This window comes from Mirounga leonina, unplaced genomic scaffold (genome assembly GCF_011800145.1).
Source record: "Mirounga leonina isolate KUSES-001 unplaced genomic scaffold, KU_Mleo_1.0 Mir_201, whole genome shotgun sequence".
Classification (NCBI taxonomy): Eukaryota; Metazoa; Chordata; class Mammalia; order Carnivora; family Phocidae; genus Mirounga; species Mirounga leonina.
The window spans coordinates 3,721,964-3,747,056 of record NW_023270504.1 but is presented as its reverse complement, the minus strand read 5'-3'; the positions used below and the strand labels follow the sequence as shown (position 1 = coordinate 3,747,056).

Genomic DNA, 25,093 nt, shown 5'->3' with positions numbered 1-25,093 from the left:
ATACATTGTATATTTTTGTACATATATTTATTTGCATATTGTATATATATTTGTATATATATTTAAAGAAAATTTATCTCAAATGCGGAAAGAGGTAATATGATAATTAGTTGTTTTTTTAATACACATTAAGTCTGCTTGCCCTCAAGTTGCCTGAAACTACGTTCACCTCTTGGTGGGTGTTGAGCCAAAAAGATACAACCACGACAAAGAATAGGAAAAGGAAGGGTTTTACTTGCAACAAGTAAAGGAGAACACCGGGGCTATTTCCCAAATGAACAAATCTAGGGAAGTTTTAAGCTGAGGATACATATATATTCATGAAAGGGCTTGTGCAATGGGGAATTTAACATGGAACTGGGGCAAAAGTCATTTTAAGGTGATAGAGTTTAGGTCTTAGTTGATCGAAGTTATGAGGGCCAGTAAGGGTCAAAATCGTCAATTCTCTGGCTCCAGCAGGTCTGGTATTTGAGTGCTCAAAGGGGTTTAAATCCTGCAAAGATAACTCAAGAATGTGCATAAGGTCAATCTTTACTTTTGAACCAGCACTGGGAGTTTTACTACTGATTTATTGTCTCTGATATGATTAGGCTATCTCCTGGCCTGATAGTGGCAGTTTGTTCTTACATTCTTTTGTTCTCTTAAAATCATTAACTACTGAGGTCTATTCTTCTGCCATTTCAACATATCCCAGGAAATTCTGCAAGAAATGTGCTGTGGACAAGCAGTGCTGATCAAGCAGAGATCACAAGAGGCCAGGCTCTAAAATGACCTTTCTTATGTCAAGAAAGCTATGTCTCATCTTTCTTTTTCTGGAGACGCCCCTAACTCTGCCTACACTAATGTGATAGTCTTGGGAAATGACACTATATATTTGACAATAATCAATATCCGATGAAGGTGCAGAAAGACAATTACTCTATAAAATTAGAAGTTAATATGTAAACCTATAAGTTGTTAGGATACTACTTACTACCTGGTAGAGATGTTAACCCCAAATATGATAGGCCTTTATTGCTCTTTTTACAGCTAATTTTGCAGTCTTACTTGGCATTTCTTTCTCCTCTGACCATATAAATAAGACTGTTCTTCAAAAGCTTCTCAAGCCAGCTCTTTACTTAGCTGCTGGTTCCTTCACAATTCAATAACAGCTTGGTATGTGCTGGGGCGCCTGGGTGGCTCAGTTAGTTAAGCATCTGCCTTCCGCTCAGGTTCATGATCCCAGGTTCCTGGGATCCAGCCCTGTGTCGAGCTTCCTGCTCAGCAGGTAGTCTACTTCTCCCTCTGCCCCTCTGCCCCTCTGCCTCCGTGCTTGTGCTCTCTCTCTCTCAAATAAATTAAAAAAACAACAACAAAAAATCTTTGCATGTACGAACAGATTTATCTGAGAATTTTGCCTTTCAATATAATTATATATTCACAGACAAGGTTCTGGAAGGAATGTACAAAAGAAAATTGGACAGTTGTTTTACTATCTGAGGATGCAAGTAGGAAATTGAATTTTTACATTTCTTTATTATTTTAATATTTTATTACTTTTGTATTTTAAATGTCCCTTAATTTTTACATTTTTTTTATTACTTTTGTATTTTAAACATTCCTTAATAACAAAAATGTTATTGTGTCGATAAAAAGGTAGTAAAAGCAAAGAAAATAGAATGTCTCCATGAACTCTGTGTTCACTAAAGAAATGATTTAGCAGGGCGCTTGGGTGGCTCATGACTGCCTTCGGCTCAGGTCATGATCCTGGAGTACTGGGATCGAGTCCCGCATCAGGCTCTCTGCTCAGCGGGGAGCCTGCTTCTCCCTCTGACCCTCCCCTCTCTCATGTACTCTCTCTCATTCTCGCTCTCTCAAATAAATAAATAAATAAATAAATAAATAAATCTTTTAAAAAAATTATTTAGCAAACTATGATTTTTTTTCCCTTGGAAAAATATTCAATCATTAAAATTATGTTTGTGAAGATTCTATTTTATTTTATTTTAATGATTTTATTTTTAAAAATTTATTTTTTGTTTATTTTTTAAAGATTTTATTTATTTATTTGAGAGAGAGTGCGAGAGACAGCACGAGTGGGGAGGAGGGGCAGAGGGAGAGGGAGAAACAGAATCCCTGCTGCTAGCAGGGAGCCCGATGTGGGGCTCAATCCCAGGACCCCAGGATCATGAACTGAGTGGAAGGCAGATGCTTAACCGACTGAGCTACCTAGGTGACCCTAAAGATTTTATTTTTAAGTACTCTCTATACCCAATGTAGGGCTCAAAGTCACATGCTCTACCTACTAATCCAACCAGGCACCCCAAATATTACATTTTAACATGTAAAACTATTATTTAAAAAAAAAAAACCTATGAATAGAAAAGAAATCATGGGAGGGAAAAAATATATTCATGATAGTTATCTTTGGGTAATAGGCTATTAATATTTTATTTTATTTTTCAGTGTTTTCCTCATTGTTTAAATGAGCACATTACTTTAATAATGAGGAAAACATTGATACTAACAGAACAGAGCATGTTTCAGCATGCCCTAACTCTTTTCTTTGAGGATGTGTGATGCAATAGTTTGGCCTTTGTGACTTTTACAAAAACTTAGAGTTTGTGTTCCCTCCCACAACTAATAATTTTACCTCACATAATGGATGACTTTTTTTTTTTTTGAAAGGAGTGCAGGTTAACACTTTAAACTGTGATTGAATTAAAGTCTTGCAAGTTTTGACTAAGAAGACAACATTTCTGTACTGTGTTGTTAATCAAAGGAACTTCTTCATATGGCTTGTTTATTCAGAAAATATTTTTTTAATAGACACGGGAAGGAAAAAAGCTCTTCCTTATTAGGTTTAATACCTGGGCGTATGCAAATTAAATAACAATAGGAGAAAAGGAACTCTTTTTTTTTTTTTTTTTTAATGTGTGTAGGAGTTCACAGAAAAGAAGTGCAACTCAGAGAAGCAGAGCTTATATACTCTTTTAACAAAAGAAAGGGAGTTTGGGCTTCAAAAGACAATACATGGTGGGAAAGTGCAACTAATGGAAGATAAGGGCTATTTTATTTTATTTTATTTTTTTAAGATTTTATTTATTTATTTGACAGAGAGAGACACAGCCAGAGAGGGAACACAAGCAGGGGGAATGGGAGAGGGAGAAGCAGGCTTCCCGCGGAGCAGGGAGCCCGATGCGGGGCTCGATCCCAGGACTCTGGGATCATGACCTGAGCTGAAGGCAGACGCTTAACAACTGAGCCACCCAGGCACCCCAGGGCTATTATAATAAGGTTTTGTTTATGCAAACTCATCCTGGGGATGGTTCCTTGGCTTGGACAATAAAAGTCACTCTTGTCTCTCTGGTGGTGGTGGTGGTTGGGGGTGGGGGTGTGATTCTTAATGTCTTCAGCACAAAAATAATCCTTATGCCTGTGGTGCCTAGGTGGCTCAGTTGGTTAGGCATCTGCCTTTGGCTCCGGTCATGGTCTTGGGGTCCTGAGATGGAGCCCCACATGGGGCTCCCTGCTCAGCTGGGAGCCTGCTTCTCCCTCTCTCTCTGCCCCTCCGCCTCCTCGTGCTCTCTCAAATAAATAAATAAAATCTTAAAATAAATAATCCTTATGCCAAAGTGGCGTATTTGGGAAAGGCATATTTAGATCCCTTTCAAACAAAAATGGATAAAGTCAAAATGCCTATAGGGTAAAAATTCACCATTCTATGTAGAGAATTTATTGCTGTGCAGAATTTATGCTTTTGGAGGAAGCAGGAAGCCACAATGGTTATGAGCAAAAACTCTTTTTTTTAAGTTTATAATGTATTTATTTAAGTAATCTCTGCACCCAACGTGGGGCTCAAACTCCTGACCCAGAGATCAAGAGTCCCATGCTCTTCTGACTGAGCCAGCCAGGCACCCCTGAGCAAAAGCTCTTGATTGCCTGGCTTTTCATATTCTAGTAGTGTGCCCTTCAGCAAAATTATTAACCTCTTTGAGCTCAATTTCTTCACCTGTAGATTATTATTGTGGTAAAGATTAAGCAAGATAAGGCATAGTTAGCAAAATGTCTGGCACATAGTAAACAATAAATGCTACAAATATCATTTTATGTTTCTCTTTAGAAGATGTTTATTTCAGGGGCACTGGGGTGGCTCAGTCGTCAAGCGTCTGTCTTCAGCTCAGGTCATGATCCCAGGGTCCTGGGATCGAGCCCCGCATCGGGCTCCCTGCTCAGCGGGAGGCCTGCTTCTCCCTCTCCCACTCCCCCTGCTTGTGTTCCCTCTCTGGCTGTGTCTCTCTCTGTCAAATAAATAAATAAAATATTAAAAAAAAAAAGATATTTATTTCATAAGGGCACTGAATCCTTGTATCAGTCAGTGTTAGATTTGAGAAGCAGAAACACTATCAATAATAGAATAAAGAGTTTATTGTAGGCATTAGAACTTAGATGATTATGGTAGCTGGTTGTGAAGGCTGTTGTCAAGAGCCTGATGTCATGCAGTCTGGCAATCAGGGGAGTTGGATGTGAAGTAGGGAAGAGAAAGAACTGGATTCCATAAGGAGAAACTAGAAACCACAAGGACAAACCATGATGTTGGGTGACCTGTGGTAGAAGCTGGTGCCCTTCATCGTTGGACTACCCACAAACCTGTCCCAGGATTAGGAAAAGCCGAAGGAAGGGATATGGTATATGTGTGAGGAACTATGAACTGGGTATTACCATTCACTACTAGGTGAGCTAGAACATCAGCAACAACATGTGCTCACTACCACAATACCTGGCACCCTATACTGACTCTCAGCATGAAAAAAATGACAACTGCTTCACTTAAGCCTTCTAAAACACGCTCCTATTTCTCCTGTGGCCAACTATAATTCAGAATCATGCAGGGAAGTCATGCAGGATAAGTTAGTTTGAAGTTAGGTGAGTTAGTGTAGTGCAAAGTCATTGTACTCCTTGTATTGTTTGTAATCCTGCCTACTTCAGTCTGAACCTGAAAACATAGAGGAAAAAACAAACCATACCATTCAGATATTTTAAGCCTAGCTCTTTTATTTTGAAACTTGGGGACTTCTAATAGCAAAAATGCACTTTCTATATTCTATCTGACGAATTTGTAGTTAAGAAAACAAGTATTATTTACTTCAGAACATGTAATTTCAAGTGAATCATGTATCACAGCATATAGAAATTTGTTTAGCAAAGGGCTATCAAACTCTTGTGGAGAACTGGCCTCTGGAGAGTGTTGGGTCCAAGGAAATCTGAGAGGGTTGTAACAGCATGTCCAGCATGATAGTCTTCTTATTTGGTCCTCAACAAGGGATTTCTTATTTATTTATTTATTTAAAAGATTTTTATTTATTTATTAGAGTGAGAGATCACTAGCTGGGGGAGAGGCAGAAACAGAGAGACACAGACTCCCCGCTGAGCATGGAGCCTGATGAAGGGCTCGATCCAGGACCCTGAGATCATGACCTGAGCTGAAGTCAAATGCTTAACCAAGAGCCACACAGGCGCCCCTACAGAAGGCTTTAGATATGGATCATCTAAAGGAGGTTCAAAGAAATGAGAGTGAGGTAGGTACAATTCCCAAATAATCCCATAACAGTTAAGAGGTTTGCCTTCTTTTGAATGAGGAATAACAGCGGTGGGTTCTAGAGTGTCCCTGCAATGGATAAATAGGTACAGGGGAGAGGAGTTGTTTTTGATGCGGGAGATCGAGGTTTTTGTCTCACGGAGTCAAAGAATGAATCTCGTGGACAAAGGAGAGTGAGTAAAGCAATAGAAGTTTATTTATTTTTTAAATATTTTTGTTTGTTTGTTTTTAAAGATTCTATTTATTTATTTGACAGAGAGAGACACAACAAGAGAGGGAACGCAAGCAGGGGGAGTGGGAGAGGGAGAAGCGGGCTTCCCGCGGAGCAGGGAGCCCGATGCGGGGCTCGATCCCAGGACACTGGGATCATGACCTGAGCCGAAGGCAGACGCCCAATGACTGAGCCACCCAGGCGCCCCAGTGTGATGGTGTAGGCTTGTAAGCCCCTTGCAGGCCAGGGTCATTTGAGGACTGCACTGAGGTTAAGGTCGGCCAGGCAGGCCTAGGCCAGGAGGAGAAAATGTTCTCTTCCCCTTACCTCATGTTGCAAGGCCTAAATGCCTGGATCAGCAGGAAGTGGCTCTTGCCTAGCTTAAAGTGTGTCTTTCTAATCAGAAGTGTTCTTTCTAAAGACAAAGAACATGTTGTCTCCAAAGGAAGGATGGCTAAGAGAATTCTTTATTCTGCAAGCATAAACAGGATGTATTTTGTTCTTATTGCATTTCGTGTATCTTACTTCACGGATGTTGGGTTGATACTTTAAGTACACATTGTTATGTTTATCTGATCACTGCAAGTATATAGCTACGTGAGAAATAAACGGCAGTATGCAGTTGCAAGTGCTGCCTTTGCTCTGCATCCCCTGTGTCCTGGTGATTTCGTAGACCCTTACCCAGGGACCCCAACGCACTAGACGTTGACACCCCTCCATTCAAGCCAGCAACAGTGAGTTGAGCTTCTCTTGTGCTTTCAATCTCAGACTTCCACCTCTGCCACATCTCTCTGGCCTCCTCCCCCATCTTCCTCTTCTGCTTTTAAGGCACATATGATTACATTGGGCTGAATCCACCCAGATAATCCAGACTCATTTGCTTATTTTAAGGTCAGCTGATTAGTAATCCTAGTTATCTCTGTAAAATCCCTTTTGTATGTAAGTAATATAACCATGGAGTAACATCAGGAGGTAAAGATTACAGGGGCCAAAATTCTGCCTACTACATTCATGGATAAAATTTAGTAATACCATGAATTTGGATGGCGAAGGAGTTTGGGACAGTGGGACAACCACCCCCCACCCCCACTTTGGCATTTGGCATGTGGCATGTGGCATTTTGAGCTGAAGGCAATCAAGACCTTGTGGGCGTAGGAGAAACTTTTGCCCCTCCCTTTACTATATAGAAGAATCTAAATTGGAGGGTCTTTCCAGAATAATAAGGGTTATTAGCAAATATAAATTTTATCTGAGTGACCCATCTGTATGGCAGGGCAAACATCTAATTACCAAACATCTGCTCTTTTCTTATCACCCTGTGAATTACATTCCTTTCCTCTGAAGTCCCAGACCCCTACCCCATTCTCCTTAGTTCAGAATGACACATAATACCTCATTTTGCCTATCTTTGGAATTTCCATGTCTATGTGGATTCCTCATACATATGCTGTTAAATTTGATTTTCTCCAGTTAATCTGTCTCATGTCAATTTGATTCTTAATCCAGTTAGAAGGACCCTTGAAGGGGACCTTGCTCCTTTGAAGGAATACTTGCTCCCTGATAATGGCAAAACAATTAATTCTATTTTCACTATTTTCATATCCTTTGTCAATCAATCAAGAAGAGGCTGTGAAGCAACCAAAGTGTTTATTTGGGATCTTAGGTGTTGCAATCTGGAAAGCACAGAGTCCATCTAAATCCAAAGAATGCTTGAATTGGGAATTTGCAAATTATGAGTGGGAATTGCAGGCCTATAAAAGGCAAAAACCACAAGTTAACATAATTTGTTTTGGAAGAATTATAATTGGTGCTGGCAGAATTCCAACTGACTATCTAATATATGATTGGCTATTTAGCTAACAAGTATTAGGTTATCTCTATTTCAGTCCAAAGTAGAAGGATGTGTCCCAGGAGGTGGTCCAGTTGCAATTGACAAAAGTCAAAAGTTCATGGTGTTCTGATAATTGAAATAGGAGATGTGCATAGGCCTTACTTCCTCAATATCCTTCTAACTCTATTTTGAGTGACTATCTTAGCAATAGTTACTTCATTTTGAATCTTCTTTCACATCTTCAATTATGAATATTGGCCAAAAAAAAAAAAAAAATCCACAGTAACATAGCAGTATTAACAGTATTAACAGTAAATTTGTCACCATAAAAATCACAGATATTTTCATATTTTTAGAGTTAATGCAGATGATCTTGAAACATCATTTCAGTCCATCAGTTAAAAAAAATCAGGTGTTACTGGATCTGCTACTAGATCTTATTTGTTAATAAAGAAATACATATTACCATGTCACAATTAATTTTGAGAACTTTCATATTGAATTAATTTCTTTTGTAATCTTATGTATTTTCTTTTAAGCATTCCCAAACATTATTCTAAGTAAGAGTCTATGGGTTCTACTAAGCTACCAAAGAGGTTTATGGCCCCAAAAAGGAAAAGAATTCCTGTCCTCAGGAATTATCTTCCTTTGTATGGTTGAAATTTGGTTATTGCCTTTTCTACATTGCAATCCAAACAAATGAGAATGATAGAGGAATTTGGGGTTAAGGCATTCCCTTAGGCAAAAGTTGCATACAACATTTCTGCTCATATGTCATTTTGAGAACTGAAATGTGGCAATACTTAGCTGCAAGAGAGGCTTGGGGAATGTAGTCTCCAGTTACGTGACCCTGTACCCAGCTAAGTATTACTAACAGGAAGGGGAAACAGAATATAGGGGACATTCAAGAAAAGAAAAAGAAAATCAATGACCTAATTTACAACTTAAATGAATAATAGTCACCTTTTGTACACCACTATAATTTCTTACTATAGACATGCTAATGATGTCATGCACTTTTTTTTTTTTTTAAGATTTATTTATTTATTTGAGAGAGAGAGAGAGAGAGTGTGTGTGTGTGCGCACGCAGGGGAAGAGGGGCAGAAGGAGAAAGGGAATTTCAAGCAGGGATGCCTGGGTGGCTCAGTCGGTTAAGCGTCTGCCTTCGGCTCAGGTCATGATCCCAGGGTCCTGGGATCGAGTCCCGCATCGGTCTCCCTGCTCCGCGGGGAGCCTGCTTCTCCCTCTGCCTCTGTCTCTCTCTCTGTCTCTCATGAATAAATAAATAAAATCTTTTTTTAAAAAAAAAAAAAGGAATTTCAAGCAGACTCCCCATTGAGCACAGAGCCTGACATGGGGCTCAATCTCATGACCCTGAGACCATGACCTGAGCCAGATGCTTAACCGACTGAGCCAACCAGGTGCCCCATGTCATGCACTTTTCTAAAACATGTTTTATAAGTTTAGGAGTTAATAAGCCTTCAGGCTAAGTATTATGCTTTTGAAAGATTGAGATAGTATCTATAGTCAAATTAATTTTGAATTTTTGCTTTTGAATGTTGAAATTTTGCTTTTGAATGAATGAATGTTGCTTTTGAATAGGGAGAGGATGTGTAATTTATGATAGGAAAGATAGCATAGAGCAATCTAATCTTTTTGGGGAAATCTTTCCTCAGCCTGAACATCTGGATAACAAGATACTTTGGCACACTGTGTTGTAAGTACCTGAAAGAGAAGGCAATGTAGGGGTGCCTGGGTGGCTCAGTCAGTTAAGCATCTGCCTTCGGCTCAGGTCATGATCTCAGGGTACCCCTCCTCCCTGCTTGTGATCTCTCTCTCTCTCATGCTCGCTCTCTCAAATAAATAAATAAAATCTTAAAAAAAAAAAAAACTTTTAAAGAGAAGGCAGTGTAAGGTCTAGCCCTGGATTAAACATACTTTCAAGTGCTAGAGATTGTGTCTTCCCTTTGCAAGTCTCCTTGCTGGGGATACTTCAGGGCTGCTATACTGATGAATGCCAATTGTACTTTAGGATTTGTGGAAAGACCAAACACTTTTGGGAAATCAGACAAGCTTTACTTATCTAAAGGAGAAAGTCAGCATAAACACAGACAAGGATACCTGGCAGAGAGATCAGCAACTTCATCCCAAATACAGTTGTAGCTTCCTGGGCATTAAATCTTGCTGGGCATTAAGCCTTCCTTAGGTGGTATAGGAGTGGGGCCTGCATCAGAATTTCTGGCAATAAAACTACCTCTCCCTTGGGTTGATTTCTCATAGCTTATGTGTGTGGCGTAGGTTCTGGAAAACCCCTTTTCTGAGCCAAGTGCACTTGCACTCCATGTTCCAGGAGAGGGTCTAAGTTATGTATTAGTTTATGTAATGATCTCAATAATCCTATAAAGTAAGTATAGGTATCCCCTGCTTTTCACTCTTTGGAAGGTCTCCTTATGCCACTTGGCTTTTATGAAAGAGCTACATTAGTACCTGTTTTCACTAACCCAAAGAAATCTGAAGAGGATTTTTGCTTTCATGAAAAAAAAAGGTGGTAAGTGAGAATAGCATTTAGCATTGATTTTACTGCATGTGCCCTGAGCAGCCAGAGTGGCACCGGCAAGCTCCTTCCTTGGGAACTACACTGGGTATCTTAGCATTGAGCTGCTGTAGCTTTTAACTATGTCTCTGAGCATCTGTGCTTTATCCCAATTTATTTTGTGCATCTGTTAGCAAGATGTGTCCTAAGGAAAGCCTAAAAGGAGTTGTTTTTTGGGTCTGGGAATGCTCAAAAATGTTTCCATATAAATTAATGGTAATCGCTTCTTCACTTTACACCATTTTGGCTTAGGAAAGTTTTCACAGGAATTCTCTACGTTTGGTTAGCAGGAGAAACCTGCATTCCTGTTAATTCTTTTAGAGGCAGGAAAACTGAGCAGAGACAGGTTAAGTGATTTTCCCAAAGTTGTATGTCTAGTGAATGGCAGAGCCTATCATAAATTACACATCCTCTCCCTATTCAAAAGGGAGATCCAAACCTCAAGGGCAAAGGAATACCCTGCCCTCCCTACAGCAAGAACTAACCACCTCTGCCCTTTCTTATTCTTAACCACTCAGTCATATTCCCTTATTTACTTTTTCCTCTACAAGCCCTCATATAAAAAAAGGTCTATTTTCTTTGAGAAGTTTCCCGTGCGTTAATGGATGTTCTCCCTATTCCAATGGCCTGAAAAAAAATTATCTCCTTCGCTTCACTTGATGCGCTTTCTTTCACATGTTTTATAGAAAGTTTGCGGACCCCATTCTCTGTATCACTGATTCTGAGACCAGCAGCAACAGCCTATCCTGGGAACTTGTTAGAAATCTACACTTTCAGCCCTACTGTAGCCCACTGAATTGGCAATTTTGCGGGTGGTGCTCTTTAATCCTTTTGTAACAAGCTCCCTGGACGATTCCGATGCAAGTGAAAGGCAGAGAATCACAGACGGAGACGGTTCTCCCTCAGACACGTGAACGTGCCTTTGCAAATCTCGCCGCCAGGGACTGGAAGGCCGGGCGGGCCACAGCCTTTTTGACGCGGGTGGCACTAGGACCCGGGCGGCGCGGGCCTCACTCCTAACGCCCACGGCCGGGGCGGGGCCAAGCTGTGCGGGGAGCCGGGGCCTCGCTGCTCGACCCGCCCCTGGAGGCGGACCGAGCTGACTTAAACTCTGGGGCCGGGGAGGCCGGACTGTCCTCCCCGCTTGCCCGCGCCGGGCTGTGCGCCCGTCGGTAAGTGTGGCGCCGGGCGACCCTTCGCTCGCCCTCTCGGGTCCCCGGCGGGGCGCTGGGCGCCAGAAGGCCAGGCGCCCGCGGGCTGGGGCCCGGCGCGCAGCGGCGGGCGCTTTTGTTCTGAGGCGAGGACGGAGTCGCGGGGTCGCGACCGCTCAGGCGGCTGCGGGCCTCGGCCCGGGAGCAGCTCGACCGGCCGTTCCGTTCGTGGCCCTGCGGGCCGCGCGGGGCTGGCCGTGGCCGGCCGCGGACGTCGACCCGACCCGGAGGGCGGCGCCTGCCTGGGTGTTTTCTTTAAATTGCCTTACTCCTTGCGGTGGAGGTCGCGGGCGGAGAGAGCGAGTACGCATTTTGTTCAACTACAAGGCGGTGGTTTAGGCGGTGGGTGTGAGGAAAGCTTATGTTTTTCATTATTTCCTGTCGTCAGCGTGAAAAAAAAAAATCTTTGTTTTGCATTTACTGTGTCTCGAGCGTTCCTTTCCTCCCCACCTCCATTATGCTGACCCTCCCGAAACAGGATTGCTCGGCTTGTATCTCCAAGTGGCCCGCGAACGCCTCTGTTCCGCAGATGCTTTCTGTTCCTCAGCAGTAGTTACCTCGAGGCATTTTTAAATGCACAAATGCATATGGATTTTAGGTGTTCTCGAGGGATGCGAATGCCCTAAGCAAGTGTCCTTAGGGTCTTGAGTTCAGCAGCCACCTTAAGGGGAGTCGTTTCAGTGAAAACGATTTGTTTGTAATACTTTAAAGAGCCTACTTTTTTTAAAATACAGAGAACAGCCGGTGATGGGATTCAACTTGGGGTGCATTTGAATAGGCGGGTCGCAAAGCTTGTTTGGGGATTTTTCTGTTTAAGGTTGGCTGTAAACCGTATGTTTTATTCAGTGTTAACATGCACGAATAAGGTTTTAGTTACTTTTTCCCCCTCCTGTACAGTGGGATTCTCTTACTATTCCAGTCAGGAAAATTGCAAAGATAAAGTATTTTTGTTTTAGAATGGCAGGACAGTAGTGAACCTGGAGGACTGAACATGAATTCTAACTTAAGCAGTGAATGGTATTTTAGGCCACACCTAGTTTCTATTTCTGTTGCTTTGCACACCTAATAAGAATTTTGTAAACTTTGTATGTATTTGGTGCAACCTTAAAGGAGCACAGTTTTGCACTGCAGTGTCCTATCAGGTAAACAGATCAGCATGTGCTTTTATTGTAACTTTAAATTTCATATAAATAAAAATAAACTTTATATTAAATTATTATTAATTACAAAATGTTTCTTGCTCTTCCTAGGACCAAAGAAGTAAACACTGTGTGAAGGGGGAACACATGTTCGGAGGGGAAATGGGAACATAAACCATAATAAAAGAGTAAGATTGTACTTACAAGTAAGTATCTTACCTCCAAGTAACCTACTTTAATTTATCTGTTAGGGAATAAAATTATTAATTAAATGAATCAGCATTGGTTAAACATTAAATGGTAGGACACAATGGATTTGATGACAAAGCTTGAGGAGAAATAGTATGGTTGACAAAGCGTAGAGAATTCAGTTGTTAATCTTAGAAAGATAAGGGAGAGTAGATTATGGTGAGGTGACTGGTTCAAGTTACTCAGGCAGAGGTCTGCTTAAAATTGCTCTGTTTCTTGATTTTTTAAATTTGTTTTTATTATTTCTGGCTAGGGGTTGAGGTAAGGCAGCGCAGAGCACAACCCTAGAACCATTCTGTGAGATACCAACCTGGAAAGCCGAAGTGATCTTCCATTCTGTAAACACCAAGTTGTGTCAGGAAATACTCTGTAGTGATTAAGACCATGGCCTTGCAGTCGATTGCTGAGCTTCAAATCTTGGCTCTACCATTTATTAACTATACAGCCTTGGGAAAATTATTTAACCCTTTGCCTCAGTTTTCTCATCTGTCAAATGGGGATGACAGAGCACCTACCTCATAGCATTGTTGGGATAAATTACGTGATTTTTATTCATATAACACACTTGGAACAGCTGTCAGCTATAAGTGGTAAGTGGTCAATAAATTTTAGCTGTTGTCCTGTTAGAGGAAAGGTATTTTATGGCCTAAGACAACATTATGTCTAATAGGAAATTCAGTTTGCTCATTTAAGCTCTAAGCTTATCAACTCCAAGTCAGTTTACCAGCTTTGTGTTGATTAAACCCTTCACTGTAGACCATTTTGTAGGTTCAGTTTTTGTAGGGAAATACCAGACACAGCTCTAGTTTTTACCTGCAGACTTAATTTGAAATCAGGAATGCCTCCGTTAAATTCTTTATCTAGGGCAGATTTGCCCCAAAGCCTTGTTTTTCCACATTATTGTGTGATGTACAGGAATCTCTTCCTGTTTAGATTATCGATGTCTTGCACAAATAGGAGTGCAAATGTTAAGGGAATTGATCTTGCTTTTAAAAAGGTATTTATAGGAGTGCCTGGGTGGCTCAGTCAGTTAAGCATCTGACTTCTGCTAGGGTCAAGGTCTCAGGGCCCTGGGGTTGAGCCCCATGTCCATCTCTGCATCCAGGGCTCTGCATCCATCTCTGCTCTGTCCAGCTCTGCCCCATGCCTTCCTCTGCCCTCCCCCGTCTGATGCACGCACCCCTGCTCACTCTCTCAAATAAATAATAAATCTTAAAAAAAAATAAAAAGGTATTTATAAAGGTGAATTTCCAGATTTTTTGTGTGTGTATACACGAGGCCTTCTCCACCCTTCTCCTCCATCCCCCCTATGTAAGGCATACTCTGAAACATGTGGAAAACATTCAGTTTGAGATAAAGAGACAACAGTTTACCAACTCTGTCTCCAGAAATGCAAGTTAAAATTTACTTTGTAATAAGCCTTGTAAAGAAAGAAGTAATCTTGTGGACTTTGAGGAATTCTAAATGCTTTGTTGGGAGGCAGCGTTGTAGTGTGTATATTCTTGAGATCTTAAGTGTGCTTGTAAATTGAAGGGCAATGTTGGAGGCTGGCCTGTTGAGGTAAATGTCTCAAGTGAGACATTTGCTCATAGTTGTAATGACTGCAAAGATTTAATGACAATCACTAAGATTTTCTTGAGATGTATAAATTTCAAGACTTCATTTGTAAGTAAAGTCTTTATGGTTAAGGTTGCAAAGTGTTACAGGAAATATTGTCCACCTTAGGTTTAAAGAAACAAATCATAAGCAAATTATTTTTTTAAGCCCCAAAAGGTAATTTATTGGATCACATCATTTAGAAGTTCGAGTAGCTCCATCTTCGGCTGGATCTAAAATCTGAGTCTAAGGAAAGAAGATTTTAAAGACTTTTGAGACACTCCATTTTGAGCTCTGCTGTTTTCAGCATTGACTTCATTCTCAGACACACCTCCCTTCATTGAGTGGCTGCAGCATCTCCAGGTATATATCCAAACAGCTTCAACTTGGACACGCCTTGTGTATGATTGCCTAACCAAAAGTCTGTAATTAATTTCATTGGCTTTCATTGGGTCATGTGCCCGTCTGTGCTAATAACAGAGAAATGCTGCGTTTGGTTTTTTAAACTACAGTTCAGAGATACAATTCGTGTACCATATTCATTAATTCAGTTTGTCCATTTACAGAGTACAGCGATTTCCAGTATATTCACAGGGTTTGCAACCGTCACTGCAATCAATTTTAGAACAGTTTCTTGACCCCCCCCCCCCCCGAAAACAATCTCCATGCTCATTAATGGTGTTGACTCAGATGATGATGAGGCTGTAAAGCAACCAGAAGGGTTTCTTTGGCGTCTTCGGGACTGCGATCTGGGACACAGAGTTGACTGAAATCCAGAGTGTACTCCAACGAATGGGGAGTGCAGGCTTACATAGGCAGAAACCACAGGTTACATAACTTGTTTTGGAAGAATAATGATGGATACTAGCGGAGTTTAAACTGAGCTGTAATACACGATTAACTGTCTGGCTAATAGGCATTAACATGCTCTCTATTCCAGTCCAAAGTAGAAGTATGTGTTCCAGGAGGTGGTCTAGTTGCAACTGACAAAAGTCAAAAGTTCATGGTGTTCCAAAAATTGAAACAAGACAAGCACAGGCCCTATTTCCTCCATATCCTTCTGACTGTATTTAGAGTGACTCTTAGTAATGCTTACTCTGTTTTGGAATCTTGTTTCACAAATCACTCCCCACTCACCCCCAATCCACGCATTCCCAGGCAACTATTAATCTTGTTTCTATCTCTAGGTTTGTGTGTTCTGCACATTTCTTACAGGTGAATTAATAATACGTGATCTTTTGTGACTTTTCTCTCACCTCACGTGTTTTCTTCAAGGTTTATCCATGTTGAAGCATGTATGTACTACACTGCTTTTTATTGCCAAGTAATAGTCCATTGTATGGATATGCCACATTTTGTTTATCCTTTCATCAGCTAACAGACACTTGGCTATTGTAAATAATACTGCTGTGAGCATTCACGTACAAGTGTTTGTGTAGACATACATTTTTAATTCTCTTGGGTATATACCTAGGAGCAGAATTGCTCCATCATATGGTAACTATATTTGATCTTTTGAGAAACTCCCAGAGTGCTCTTCAAAGTAATTGAACCATTTATATTCTCAACAGCAGTGCCTAAGAATTCCAGTATGTCCACATCCATGGCAAACACTTGTTTTTTTATGGTATGGCACTGTTTTTGATTGATGGTTTATGATGTTGATCATCTTTTTATGTGCATATTTGCTTTTTGTAGATCTTTGGAAAAATTGTCTCTTCAGAATCTTTGTTGACTTTCAATTTGAGTTGTCCTTATATTGAGTTGTAAGAGTTCTTTATTGAATTCTATTCCACTGATCATTTTCTATCTCGTTCAGTACCACATGGTTTTGTTATGGTAGTTTTGTAGTAAGTTTTCAAGTTGGAAAGTGTGAGTCCTCCAAATTTACTCTTCAAAATGAATTTTAGGATCAGGTTCTCAATTTCTGAAAAGACATCAGGGATTTTGGTAAGGATTGCACTGAATTTATAGATGAGTTTGGGGAGTATTGCCACCTTAACAGTATTAAATCCTTTAACTCACTGAATGTGGGATGTTTTTCCATTTTTTTTAGGTCTTTAATTTCTTTTTTTTAATAAAAAAAAATTTTTTTTTTTTAAGTAATCTCTACACTGAATGTGGGGCTTGAACTCACAACCCTGAGATTGAGTTGAATGCTGTTCGAACTGAGCCAGCCAGGTGCCCCAATGTTTTGATTGTTTTATCTTGTTATTTTTTTAGAATTATGACACCTTTTTTTTTTTTTTTAAATAAACTCCACACCCAACATCGGGATTGAATTCACCACTCCAAGATCAAGAATTTCATGTTCTACTGACCCAGCCAGCCAGGTACCCCTGGTCTTTAATTTCTTGTAGCAATGTTTTATAGAGTGTACATTTTTCAGTTTTGTTAAGTTTATTCCAAAGTGTTTGGTTCTTTTTAATGATACTGTAATGGATTGTTTTCTAGAGTAAGTGTTGTTTAGAAATACATTTGGTTTTTGTATATTGAACTTGTACTAGGCAGCCTAGCTAAACTAGTTTATTACTTACGTTAGTTTTTTAGTGGATTCCTTACAGTTTTCTATATACAAGATGATGTCCTCTGCAATTAGAGGTAGTTTTACTTATTCATTTCCAATCGGATGTCTTTTTTTTTTTTTTTAATTTTTTGCTTAACTGCCTTTTTTTTTTTGCTTAACCCTCTAGTACATACTGAACAGAAGTAGCAAGAACAGACATCTCTGTTTTGTTCCTGATCTCTTAGAGTGTAAGCATTCAGTCTTTCAGTGTTAATTATGATGTAAGCTGTGGGTTTTTTGTAGATGCCTTTCATCAAATCAAAGAAATTCCCTTCTATTTCTAGTTTGACTGTTTTTATCATGAAAAGGTGTTTGATATGAAGGTGCATTTCATTTCTACCCTATTAGATCCTTCTGCTTCTTCTGAGATGATCGTGTGGTTTTTGTCCTTTATTCTATTGATATGTTATATAACATTGATTTTTTTTTTTTAATGTTGAATCAATTTTGCATTTCAGGGCTAAGTCCCACTTGGTTGTGGCATATAATTATTTTTATATGCTGCTGTATTTGATTTGCTAGTACTTTGTGGGGTTTTTTGCATCTGTATTCATGAGATTGGTCTGTAGTTTTATCGTGATCTCTTTTCTGGTTTTGCTATTAGGGAATATTGGCCTCATAGAATTAACTTGGGAAGTATTCCCTCCTCTTTTGTGTTTTAGAAAAGTTTGTAGAATTGGTTTTTCATATTTAAATTTTTGGTATGATTCACCAGAAAGCTATCTGGGATTAACCATTTCTTTTTGGGTAATTTTCTGGTTACTAATTCAGTCTCTTGACAGGCCTATTTAGTTTCCTGTATCTTCTTGAGTCCGTTTTGGTCAGTGTGTCTTTTGGGGTCTTTAGGGGTTATGCACTCAATTCCACTGTGGGGGGGGGACGTTCCCCCCACACCAACAACAAGCAATTCTCTGGGGATATGATGTGGGTATCCTACAATTCAACACATTTCTGACTATATACCTGGAAGTAGCATCAGATTCTATAGGTTGAGGGCTCAGTCCCACAAGACTGTCCTCACCCCCATTTAAGATATCAATCGCAAGCCCAGGTTATCCCTTGTGCTTCTGACCAACAGGCTACAGATTTGAGGTTTCTATGACCCTCCTTGGACTCAGATACCAGATACCAGTTGCAAGTCCAGATTGTTACCTGTACTTCTGTCTAACTGGCTATAGATCAGAGGTTTCCACAAACCCTTCCATGGAGTCTATTAATTTGCTAGAGAGGCTCACAGAACTCAGAATCATTTTACTTATTAGGTTACTGGTTTAATGCAAGGGATTTTAAAGGATACGAATCAGTGGTCATGGAAGAAATGCATAGGGTGAGGTATGTGGGAAGGAGAGTGGAATTTCTATGCCTCCTCTGAGCATGCCCCTCTCCCCAAATCTTCATGTGTTCACAAACCTAGAAGCCCTCTGAATCCTGTCTTTTGGGTTTTTATAGAGGCTTCATTACATAGTCATGATTGATGAAAAAATTGGCCATTGATTCAACCTCCCATCTCTCCTTCCCTCTCTAGAGGTGGGGAGGGGGGTGGGACTGAAAGTTCCACTAATCACATGGCTGGTTCTCTTGGCAAACCATCTTTTGGTGCAGTCTGAAAGTCACCTAATTAACATAACAAAAGGCACCTTCCTTCATCACATCACTTCGGAAAACCTAAGGGTTTTAGGAACTGTGCCAGAAATGGGGACAAAAATCAAATACATATTTCTTACTATAAATTACAATATCACAGGGGGTTTGTTCTTTTCATCCAAATTATGAAATATATTGGCATACAGTTGCTTACAGCATTCTCTCTTTTCTTTTTTTTTTTTTTTAAAGATTTTATTTATTTGACAGAGCGAGAAAGCACAAGCAGGGGGAGCAGTAGAAGGAGAGGGAGAAGCAGGCTTCCCGCTGAGCAAGGAGCCCGATGCGGGGCTCGATCCCAGGGCCCTGGGATCATGACCTGAGCCGAAGGCAGACGCTTAACCATCTGAGCCACACAGGCGCCCCATTCTCTCTTTATTTTCAATGAAGGGTTGGTAGTAATGTCTCTATTTCCTGATTTTAGTAATTTGAGACTTTTTTCTTAGTCAGGTTAGATAAAAATTTATCAGTTTTGTTGATCTTCTCAAAGACCCAAGTTTTGGTTTTGTTCATTTTCTCTATTTTTGTATTCTCGTGGCTAAAGGTTATGGCAACAAAGGACACAATATATGACCAACTGAGAGAAAAGAGAGAAGGCACAGGCAAAGTCCATGAGGTGAGGTACATGTTTCCAGTTCTCCTTCCACGAGTATTGCATGGGTATGCCATCTCTACAGCTACAGATGGTAGGGACAGATGGTCTCCAGAAGCATTTATGTACATAAGAAATTCTTTAGGACCCCAAAGAATATTTGTTTATGTAAGTTTTATCAAATCTGCTTCTGCCTTCAATTTTTTGCCATGTGCTATTTTAGGTGAAGTAGTTGAGGGTGTTTATTGGATGTCTCAAGTAGGTCACTGCTTCATTACAGTGCTGAAGGTTCACTGCCACAACTTCTGTTGGTTTTTACATTGTCCTTCCATGTGACAAAGTGTTGTGGCTAGGGTGGCTTAGAGCATAGTATTGATCAGTTCACAATTGGGTGATTGTCATGCCTTCTCACCTGCACAACTTGAATAGCTCCCCTATGCTAGTTGGAGAAGGAAGACAATAGACCCAGGGGATCAGAGTTGGGGGAGTAGGCAGAAACTAGTAATCTAATTTACCCCAGGCTGTTGATACCTACCACCCTCAGTCAATACTGCTGGCCAGTGCAAGATCTTAATCTAAGGACTCTTACAAACTCTCAGCAGCTGCTGATTTTGGGAGTGAATGTCCTTGGGAGTGGTGGCCTTTGGGCCAAGGCTTGTATACCTTATCCTTTTAGTCATGATTTCCATTGGTTTCCTGATAAGGGAAAGCAGAGTTCTCTTGTGTGTGTTTTCTTGACTGCAGTTACAGCTCTGGATTTAAATGGGTATGTTATCCCCTGCCTGACCCTGCTAACAAGAAAGTAGATTCTGTCCTTCAGGTCTCTTCTGGTACTACAAGTCCCCTTGCATCATTAATTTCAACCTTTAGTTTTATAAAATCTGGATCTTAACTCCATGCCAACAAAATGCCTGTTAACGTTCTTGCAACCCTCTAAACTAACCTGGGACAACCAGAGTAGACAATAGAATGTGGCTTATAATGACAGAGGTAACTAACAGTGTGTAAAAGTTTTCAGATTTTTCTTCAAGGCAGTTCAGTCTACTTTTATGGCACCTGTTTAGTTCTGTTCAGAGACTTTGTCCACCTCAAGAGGCACAGAATTGGCTCACTCCTATTATAGCAATACTTACACTCCTAATACACTTTGTACTCCAACAGCATGTTGCATCTTAGGTAGCTTGTACTTGCCTGGCAAACTATTTTTGTACTTGAGGCACTTGCCAGGGATTTCTAGATATTTAAGACCACTACCCCTCTAATGAATCCTGTTTCCTTAATGAATCCTGTTTCCTCCTTACCTGGAACACTCTAAAATGAGTTGCTAGGCAGAACTCCAAGGAAGGGTAACTGAATTTTGCATGTGTGCTCTGGGATCTTTAATTCCCACTTCAGGGTATAGTACAACTATAAATGTAGTCCGAAATTGGTCTCTGACCTCTGCTCTAGAGATGCAAGAAAGTACCGTAAATTTTCTAGCCTGAATGAGACGCGTACCTCTCAACTTCTAATGGCCAGTTATGATGGGATATATGTGATTGCCAATACCCCATGCTGTACCTAGATTAATCAGTCAGCAAAAGTAGAGCAGTTTATTTCCCACTCCCTTGTTCTTCCAGGGAGAAAGCCATGTGGCCCTCACTGGTGAACCTTGATGATACCTGGGACCGTACTTCGCTGGCTTGGCTCTGTGTGGGGAGCCTGGTTGTGGCTTGACCTCCACGAAAGACCTGATCATCTTGCCAGGGGTCAGGGTCAAGTCACTCTTTTCCAATGTTGCTTAAGAGAAAGTACAGTTAATTAGGGTATTTGATGGAGTGTCCTGTGCTTCTGAATAGAATTTGTAGCTGGACACATGAAAGGTGGAGGGTAGAGATGTAGGGGGGCAGCTTCACCATGGTACTCTGATTAGCTGTGTCTTCTCATGGGCCGAATAGGCAAAGCCTAATCTCTGTCTGACCCATACCTTGGCAGGACACCCAGCAGGTCCTCCTGGAACAAAGGTTGATAAGAACCCTTATGAGAAATGGCCACGGGGCGCCTGGGTGGCTCAGTTGGTTGAGCGGCTGCCTTCGGCTCAGGTCATGATCCTGGAGTCCCTGGATCGAGTCCCGCATCGGGCTCCCGGCTCGGCAGGGAGCCTGCTTCTGCCTCTGACCCTCCCCCCTCTCATGTGCTCTCTCTCATTCTCTCTGTCTCAAATAAATAAATAAAATCTTTAAAAAAAAAAAAAAAAGAAATGGCCACGGGGATGGTTTTTTTTTTTTTCCCCCCTGCTGCTGCCCTGGTGTCAGTTGAGCACTGTTTACCACCTCCCTTGCCCTTGAGCTACAGCAGCAGGCTCTAAAATGTCTACAGTTGAGTTGGCTTCTCAGTAGCCTGTGTTCTCAGCCATGTTGGTATCACCCTCTTCGGGAATAGGGACACTGATGTTGGTTTTTCTGTTTGTGTAAGTAATAAATTGCACATGAAATCACAGTCTTGTCTCCTTTGTGTCTCTGACAGTGTGGAGACCTCCCAGCTGTGATAGCGGGACTTGTTAGCCCTGCTAGCTGCAGCACTACTGAGTGGCGTCATTCATTTGTTCTGTCCGGTCAGTGTGATCATGTAGTCAAAGCATTCAGCACAGTTCTTAACATGGTAAATTCTCAAATGTTAGCTATTATTTTAGAGTTGTATTATAAATAACACAAAACTTAGAATATTCTTGAAAGCCTAATTCAAGGATTGATAGGCTAATTTCTCCCATGACTAAGGATACAAACAGAAAGAGGTAGAATAGGTTGAGTAAATCATGATACTTTTGGCATTCCTGAATAGTGTTGGTAATTGTGGCTTTGTTGATGTTATAGAGGTAGCTGTAGCTTTTTTCTAATGCAAATTGGTTTTTCAGTGAAAAATACTGGCTTTTCTCAATTTAACCACATCAGTGGACACTCCAAATAAACTTTGGTTTGTGGAACACATTAGAAGTGGAACTTAAAAAACCATAAGGGAGAGTTCCAATTTAAAATACCAGAATAGTTTTGTTTTTTCCAGGTGGGAGAAGAGTATTCTATATACTTCTTAGGAAGTTTCTATATTTTTGAAATACTGAAAGGCTTGCAGATGAAATCATGTGATGTTTATGGTTGACACAGATCTGAAGGGCGGGGTCGGAACCTTTTCTCCATCTAGAAGTTTAAATAGGGACTTCTTTTTAACTTGGTGTTCAGCACTTACAGATAATGTTTATTCCTTACAGATAATGTTTATTCAAAGGAATAAACAATGCCTGCTGGACATTGTCTAGATCTGCCATCTTTTGTGTTGCTCTGAGACAGTCTTTTTTTATACCTTTCATCTTGGATATTAATAACATTGTCTTTCACTTTAATAATGTTCCAGTTTCTTTGATAAATTAACACTTGATGTGGCTTAGTTTGTCCTATTCTTTCTTACTATTTCATCTGACCTGGCATGGCAAACCATATATATAACAGGTCCCTTTTCTTAGAGTTCTGTTCATGGGTGTGTGTGCTTGTGTATTTGTGTTTAAGATAGATATTAATATGATTATTCCTCCAAGCTATGATTTTTAGGTTCTTTTTTGCTTTGTAAATTTCTGTAATAAGGCAAAATTACAAATAAAGGAAGCTGCTGGGTTGACGATTTTTCATTTAAACTACATTCTTTGCATTAAATTGATATAGAATACTTGAAAAGACAATTCACAAATCTTTTTTTTTTTTAAGATTTTATTTATTTATTTATTTGAGACAGAGAGAATGAGAGACAGAGAGCATGAGAGGGAGGAGGGTCAGAGGGAGAAGCACACTCCCCGCCGAGCAGGGAGCCCGATGCGGGACTCGATCCCGGGACTCCAGGATCATGACCTGAGCCGAAGGCAGTCGCTTAACCAACTGAACCACCCAGGCGCCCCACAAATCTTTTCTTTATTTGAAAGAGAGAGAGAGCACAGAGGGAGAGGGAGGAGCAGGCTCCCCGCTGAGCAGGGAGCCCGATGCAGGGCTCGATCCCAGGACCCTGGGATCATGACCTGAGCCGAAGGCAGACGCTTAACGACTGAGCCACCCGGGCGCCCCTCACAAATCTTTTCTTAACCTTGGTGAGGTCTTTATGAAATTTTTATATGAAAATCACATGCATTGTTACATATAGTCTCCTGCAGCCATCTGATTCTTTTTTCCTGCTTCACAAATTAATTTTGCAATCATAGCTTACTATTCACAACTTCTTATACTTTGAATTTTTAGTGACTAGCTCTCTTCCAGTTTTCTCACAGGATGTAGTAGTAATAGTATCATAAAATTTAAAACCCCAAACCGTCAAACCTACAGGTAGTTTATCTAGGGGCGCCTGGGTGGCTCAGTCAGTTAAGTGACTGACTGACTTTTGATTTTGGCTCAGGTCATGATCTCAGGGCCCTGGGGTGGAGGCTGTGTCCTGCTGCATGCTCAGTAGGGAGTCTGCTTAAGGATTCTCTCTCTCCCTCCCTCTGCCCCTCCCCCTGCACGTGCACTCACTCTCTCTCTCAAATAAATAAAAAAAAAAAAAAAAAAAAGTTTGTCGGGCGCCTGGGTGGCTCAGTCGGTTAAGCGACTGCCTTCGGCTCAGGTCATGATCCTGGAGTCCCTGGATCGAGTCCCGCATCGGGCTCCCTGCTCGGCCGGGAGTCTGCTTCTCCCTCTGACCCTCCTCCCTCTCATGCTCTCTGTCTCTCATTCTCTCTCACAAATAAATAAAATCTTAAAAAAAAAAAAAAAAAAAGTTTGTCTATTTTCAGGATGTAAAAAAAAAAAATTTTTTTTTAAGTTAAAACTTTTAGGACTGTTTTTATGATAACATACAAGCAAGGAAACCTCCATGGATCCTCTCTTTAGGGTAGGGGTGTGTGAATTGACTCTGAGTTCCCTCAGTTTGGGTCATGGCACTTTATCAGTGTGAACATACAAGGGCTGCTTGCCTCCCAGTGAAGGCCACAACATCTTATCAGCATCAGCATACTGGTATTGCCTGTTCTTCAGACTGCAAAACCTGCCACATGGGTGGGGTTAGTAGAGCCAGACTTTGTGCTAACTGTATGTAGGAGTCGTCGTTCAGGGCTTGCTAATTTACCTATAGCTAGTAATAGCAAGGATGTTCCCACAATTAAATATAAAAATCCAGTGTTTTGGTGGCTTGATGACATCTGCTCCCATTACCGGGCTGCTTGCTGATCTTTTCACCACTTGACAAAAGTACTTGAACTGTTGTTTCCAAAGCGGAGAGAGCCTTAAACCTACAAGGCAACCAATGGACAATTATTTACTAACCCACAACTTAAAGATAATCAATTTGTTTTAATCCCTACTAGAAGCAAATGTGGGTATATATAATGTGCTCTGTACTTCTCTTTCCTTGTTGATTTTTTTTTTTTTGAAGATTTTATTTATTTATTTGTTTGACAGAGCGAGACACAGCGAGAGAGGGAACACAAGCAAGGGGAGTGGGAGAGGGAGAAGCAGGCTTCCCGCTGAGCAGGGAGCCTGATGCGGGGCTCTATCCCAGGACCCTGGGATCATGACCTGAGCTGAAGGCAGAGGCTTAACAACTGAGCCACCCAGGCACCCCTCCTTGTTGATTTTTCTGCCAGTTCTATTCATTATTGAAAATGTGGAATTGAAGTTTTCAACTCTTGGTGAATTGCCTGTTTCTCCCTTGTTTGTGTTTTTACTTTTTTTATTTTAATGCTTTTAGGTGTTTTTACTTATTTTATCTTTTTGTTGGATTGACCTTTTTATGGTTGTAAAATATCTCTCTTTATCTCTAGTAAGATGTTTGTTTTGTCTGGTAATTAGTATAGACCTTCCACGGTTCTCTTAGCTGCTGTGTTTGCCTGATATG

General features: G+C 40.7%; 1 protein-coding gene across 12 annotated transcripts in view; it reads left to right on the top strand.

Moving 5' to 3' along the window:
- Positions 1 to 6,503: 6,503 nt before the first annotated feature.
- Positions 6,504 to 25,093, top strand: part of RESF1 (retroelement silencing factor 1) — a 35,573-nt gene continuing 16,983 nt past the window's right edge. For 2 of the 12 annotated variants that reach the window (XM_035027943.1, XM_035027939.1), the window contains exons 1-4: positions 11,095 to 11,766; positions 12,675 to 12,769; positions 14,577 to 14,771; positions 19,160 to 19,231. The gene's annotated coding sequence lies outside the window, so the exon portion shown is untranslated. Of the gene's footprint in view, positions 6,524 to 11,094; positions 11,767 to 12,674; positions 12,770 to 14,576; positions 14,772 to 19,159; positions 19,232 to 25,093 lie in introns of those variants that run through there. The other 10 variants (XM_035027941.1, XM_035027937.1, XM_035027948.1 and 7 more) reach the window with 8 other exon arrangements.